At 42.9% G+C, this 6000-nt stretch overlaps 1 non-coding gene across 1 annotated transcript; it reads left to right on the top strand.

Annotated features, from left to right (window-relative positions):
- Positions 1–5230: 5230 nt before the first annotated feature.
- Trnak-cuu (transfer RNA lysine (anticodon CUU)) lies at positions 5231–5303 on the top strand. The gene has a single exon. It is a non-coding gene; the product is annotated as a tRNA-Lys (tRNA).
- The last annotated feature ends 697 nt before the right edge of the window (positions 5304–6000 follow it).

Raw genomic sequence — 6000 nt, forward strand, 5'->3', positions numbered from 1 at the left:
TTTCTTCATGTATATTGAAGTGTTCAGGTCTTGCTATTGTAGAGCCACAAGTTTTGTTGGTTGTCGTGTTTTTTTTTGTGTGTGTGTTTTTGTTTCTTTGGTTTTTTTTTTGTGGTGTTGAGTGTGTTCTTATCTTGTTTACCCATCTTTTTTCCTGATTGGTGTAGTTGGGCCTATGTCATGATCAATCCTCCAGGTGCCGGTGGATCCAAGGTTCATATGGTTCACTCTGCAATTCCAGAAGTTGTTTGGGCCTGCTCTCACAGAGATCCCTGGCTTAGCCTGTTTTTGCTGAGGTCCCTGGTTTTGGCCCAGTCCCACAGAAGTCTCTGGCTAGGGCCTCCTCTCTTAGCGGTTGCTCCCCTGTACCTGCTCCTGCAGAGGTCGCTTTCAAGGACCTCCCCTGGAAGAGGCCGTTGGCTCAGACCTGTTCCCTTAAAGATTGCTGACTTGGGCCTGCTCTGGCAGAAGTTGCTGGCTCAGGTCTTCTCCACTGGAGGTCACGGGCTTGGGCCTGCTCCCACAGAGGTCCCTGGCTTTGGCTAGGTCCCACAAAGGTCTCTGGCTCAGGCCTGCCCCCTCAGTGGCTGCTCCTTTGTCCTCTACAGGCTTATTTGTATGCACACAAATACATGTCAAAACAATCAGTAATGCAACTGATCAAAACTTCCATCTTTTTAGTCAGTCATTTAAATCTGTTATGTAGTTGGTTAAATATTCCTATTTTAACTCTTTTTAAAGATTTTATTTATTTATTTTCAATTGTGTTAATAAGTGTGTGTCTGTATATAGGTGTGAGAATATGAATGCAGTGCCATGGAATTTTTGGAGCTATTGTTACAGACAGTTGTGAACTGCCCAGTCTTGGGGCTGGGAATTTAACTTGGGTCCTTTGCAAGAACAGCAAATGCTTACAATTACTGAGCCATTTTCACAGCCCCAAAATAAAATTCTTAAGCTATTATTTAATCTGTTCAACATTCTAAACTTTCAAACACCTTGCACACCCAGTTTTTCAATACATGAGAATTGGTCTATGCTTAAATTGTTATTTTAAAAAGCTTTCATACACGTATATATTATATGTTGAGTATACTCCTTTATCTCATCCTTTCCCAAACTCTTAGACCCCTCTGTCTTCTAGACAGCTTTACTTCTCTACTTTAATGTCATATATGAATCCAGGATTTTATAAACCTATACAAAATTTGAGAACTACAAATGATAGGAAACATGATGTTTATCTATCTGTGATAGGCTTAATTTGCTTTATTTGTTCATGTCCAGCTGAGATTATTTTTATTCAAAACATAACTTTTTTCTTTATGGCTGAGACAATTCCATTGTGTAATGTGTGTGTGTGCATATATATCAAATGTAATGCATATATATTACATTTCTCTGATCTGTATATCCTTTCTTTAAATAAACAATCTCTTGTAGAATGATAAGTTATAACATTTACTTAAATCCAGTCACTTAACATCTGTTTTTTAAATGAAAGTTTCTATCAAGCTCATGGGATTTTAAGTCTAGGAGAATAGATAACATCAAGACTTTTCATCGACTCTCCTGCCAGGACATCATCCCAAAGCCAGAGATGAGCTAATTCTCTTCCTTTGTAGTCAGCTGTTATTTGGTCCATTTCAGGAGCAAATACAGTGAATTCAGAGTGCTATTAAATACGCAAGGGAGGAGCACAGTGCAACAAGACTTTCTGTACCAGTGCAAGCCCCTGGGTTAGGCTGATGCATCAGCGCCAAGAGAAGGGGCCAGGAGATCCAACTTCTGTGTTTCTGTATTCCTCCTGATCCATACTCCTCATACAAAATTCCTATTAAAATGTTTTTGCCCACATCTATCCCTCTCTCCACTTGTGTTTCTACGTCTCCCAGTTTCATTAAAAAGACTTATTTCTTGTAAATCTATCCTTTCCAACCTTGACCCCAATGTTGACCTCAGCCTTGACTTCTTTTTTCGCTTCTGACCTCCAATTTCCAATGTCAGTCTTCTCTCAATTCTTACGTTATAGCATCCTTGACTAGGCTTCTGTAAATGCAACCATTCTGCCATGAAGGCATGTGACCTCACTCAATATTGCAGACAGATTCTGCAGCTCCTGTGGTTTTGTGCGGCCACATTTTTGCAATACTTTTTAGTAGCAGGAGTGTTAATGCTGTATGTATGGGTAGAACAAGGAGACATGAGGCAGTCAGACACGGAAGCAGATATTTATTGTGAACTGAGACAAAGTGTAAAGAAAATTTTTTGTGAAAGTTAGGAAGTAGGAGAAGATGAAGGAAGTCATGAAAGGCTCTGCGGATGTGTCTCAGGGTAGAGTGCCTGCCTAGCAAAACAAAACCACGTGTTTCAGACTCAACACTGCATAAATCGGGTAGCAACACTTAATAATCCTTGAACTCTGGAGTGGAAAGGAAGCAGGAGGATCAGAGAAGTTCAAGATCAAAGAAAGAAAGAGGAAGGCGGGGCAGTCTACCACCCCCTCTCCTCTGACCTTCTCGTGTAGATTGTCATTTCATTTTTGTTTACCTCTCCTATCTGAAAGGCACGCATTCTAGCTCTTACTGGTGTTATTGACTTCTAGTCTCCAGAAAGGCCCTATAGAGACTTGCATGATGAGTGTGTATGTCCTGAAGGGCCAGTGGAGCACATATGCACTCAGAATGTAGGAGATCGGAAGATGGACCTGAAAAAAACAGGGCTTCCCTGGAGGTGGAGTAGAAGATAGAATTCATTATTTAAACAAACAAACAGCAAACTTTTTATCGATTTTGCTTTGTTTTTATTGGCATCACAGGTGTTTATCACCGTACCTGATTTATTATACAGTTTTAGAAATTAGGTTCAGGGCTTTGGACATGCAGAGTAACTGAGCTGGATCCCTACAAGATACTAGAATTTTGTTAGATTAGTTTTGTTTTTCTTTCTTTTTTTTTCCAAGACACAGTTTTTCTGTGTATTCTGGCTATCTTGGAACTTGCTCTGTACGCCAGGCTGACCTGGAACTCAGAGATCCTCCTGCCTCTATCTCCTGAGGGCTGAAATGAAAGGTCAGTGCCACCACCACCTGACAATAAGATCAAAATACTCCTAGTCCAGAGGGCACGTCTCCCACAAAGGCCTTTAGTCAAGTTTTCTTCTGACTTGTACTATAATCAGTAGGTTCACAATGTCACTGGGGAATTGTTACAGTTCTCTTCTAACAGGCTTCCCTACTTGCACTTTCTATCTTCCTGTTTTGTCTCCACATAGTCCATCTTTCCCTTGTCCTAAAGGACAGCTTTAATTATGATGTAGCCTTTCTATTAAAGAGCCATAATGGACTTCAAGAAAATACCTGTTTCATCTGTTCTGTCTTTAGGCCTTGCTTTCTCTCCCTTTGCTTTCCCCATTCTTCAGCTCTCTTCAGCCAGTAATCTACCTTCTCTGTACATATTTAATGCTTCTATTCTAGTCCAACAGGGCAACTTGCATTGACTGGGTAATGCACAAGGGAGAGATATTGTTTGTAGGTCTCTGTAATTCTTCTTCACCCTGGGTCTCCCCTGTCCCACAGCTGGAAACCTTGGAGCATCTTTACTCATCCTCTTTTGCCAGCAGGATTTTAGATTCATCTCAGCTCTTCCAAGAAAATGGATTGATGAGAGATATGGAAGGTGTAGTGGTCTGAATGAGAATGACCCCATAGGTCAGTACATTTGAATACTTGGTCCTCAGTTGGTGGAATTGTTTGGGAAGAATTAGGAGGAGGTGTGCCACTGGGGTGGGTTTTCAGGTTTCAAAGGCTGACACTGCCATTCTCAGGTAGTTCATTTTTCTTTGCCTCCTGCTTGTGAATCAATTGTGACCTCTCAGCACCATGACTACCCCCTGCTGGCATACTCCCCACAGTGGTCATGGACTCACACTGGGGAATTGTAAGCCCCAATAAACTGCTTCTATAAGTTGCCTTGGCCATAGAGTCTCTTTAAGCACTAGAAAAGTAACTAAGACAGAAGTAACTAAGTAACAAAGTAAGTCACCATTTGGGCCTTTTCCTGTCAGTGGTTATAGGCAGCCCATGAGTAGACAGGATTTCCATGGGTTTCTGGAATCTCTGAGGCTTTTTTGTAGGAATGTTCCAGATACCTTCCCTCTCAACCTGAAGAGACAGAACAAACATCATATAAGAAATAATCTCTTAGGAATATATTTGCCTTAACTTTCTCAGTTATCACCACCACCACCACCACCAATACCATGCAGGGGTTAAAAACAAGGACCTCCTGCATGCCATGCAAGCTACTATCACTGAGATACATCCTTATGTTACTTAGTGGGAATTGGAAAGAATTCATCACAAAAATTTGGAGGAAACCAAGGTGGTTTTGTTTTGTTTTTTGTTTTTTGTTTTTTTTTTTTTTCCCCAAGACAGGGTTTCTCTGTAGCTTTTGGAGCCTGTCTAGCTCTTGGAGACCAGACTGGCCTATGAATTCACAGAGATCCACCTGCCTCTGCCTCCCGAGTGCTGGGATTAAAGGTTTGCGCCACCACTTCCAGGCCTGAAACCAAGGTGTTTAAAACAGCATAGAGGTTAACAATCTGGCTTGATAGAGCAAAACTGTGATCCTCACATTTAGGAGGCAGAGGTTAGAGGGTCTCTGCAAGTTCATGACCAGATTGGACTACATAGTAAGACTCAGATCAACCTGAGCTACTACACAGTGAGACTTTGTTAAAGCAGAAGTGAAGGCGCAAGTCATAAACAATCCCACACCAGTTTGGAATTGTGATTAATAGGGTGGTATTTATTTAAAGGGGAATAAACTTACAGATCACCGTCCCAGACAACAGCCCTCTGCGCACGCAATTAGGAAGAAGTCTAGTCGCCGGAACCGGAGCAGGAAGTAAAGAGAGAGAGGAGGGAAGTAGCTGCTTTTTTAAAGGGAAAGAGACCACGCCCCAATGGGCTGGTATCTCGGTGGCTATTGGCTGGAGGAGTGGAAGGACCTCCCGCAACATGGTGGCTCACAACCATCTGTAATGAGGTCTGGTGCCCTCTTCTTAGGCAACCTGGTGGTCCCCCGCTCCCGGGAGGTCACCATATTGATGTCGAACTTAGTGCGGACACCCGATCGGCATAGCGCACTACAGCCCAGAACTCCTGGACTCAAGCGATCCTCCTGTCTCAGCCTCCCGAGTAGCTGGGACTACAGGCATGCACCACCGCGCCCAGCTAGCTCAGTCGGTAGAGCATGAGACTCTTAATCTCAGGGTCGTGGGTTCGAGCCCCACGTTGGGCGCCAGATGAAGGCGCAAGTCATAAACAATCCCACACCAGTTTGGAATTGTGATTAATAGGGTGGTATTTATTTAAAGGGGAATAAACTTACAGATCACCGTCCCAGACAACAGCTCTCTACACACGCAATTAGAAAAAAGTCTAATCACCAAAACCGGAACAGAAAGTAAAGAGAGAGAGGAGGAAAGTAGCCGCTTTTTTTAAAGGGAAAGAGACCACGCCCCAATGGGCTGGTATCTAGGTGGCTATTGGCTGGAGGAGCGGAAGGACCTCCCACAACACAGAAGGATGAGGAGGATTAAACAAACAAAATAATCAAACTGGTAGCCATCAAGGGAAAGTTCACTGGCAGCGTTTCCTTCCTGTCTCGGAAAGCTGAGGATCCCAGCACACAGTTCCTCCCTTGGTAATCTTTGTCCTGGTGTCACTTTACTACAGTTTTATATTTGCATCTTTTTTACCTCAATTCAAGGACTTGCAGTTGATTCTAAAGGAGGAATAGTGGAAAATAGCACATGTAACTGGGCAGTTTGGTGCACGCCTGTAATCCCAGCACTTGGGAGGCAGAGGCAGACAGATCTCTATGAGTTCAAGACCAGTGTGGTCTACAAAGCAATTTCTAGAACAGGAAGGAGTGTTACACAGAGAAATCCTGTCTTGTAAAACCAAAGAAAAAGACAAAGCAAAACAAAACCCAC

This window comes from Chionomys nivalis, chromosome 24 (genome assembly GCF_950005125.1).
Source record: "Chionomys nivalis chromosome 24, mChiNiv1.1, whole genome shotgun sequence".
Classification (NCBI taxonomy): Eukaryota; Metazoa; Chordata; class Mammalia; order Rodentia; family Cricetidae; genus Chionomys; species Chionomys nivalis.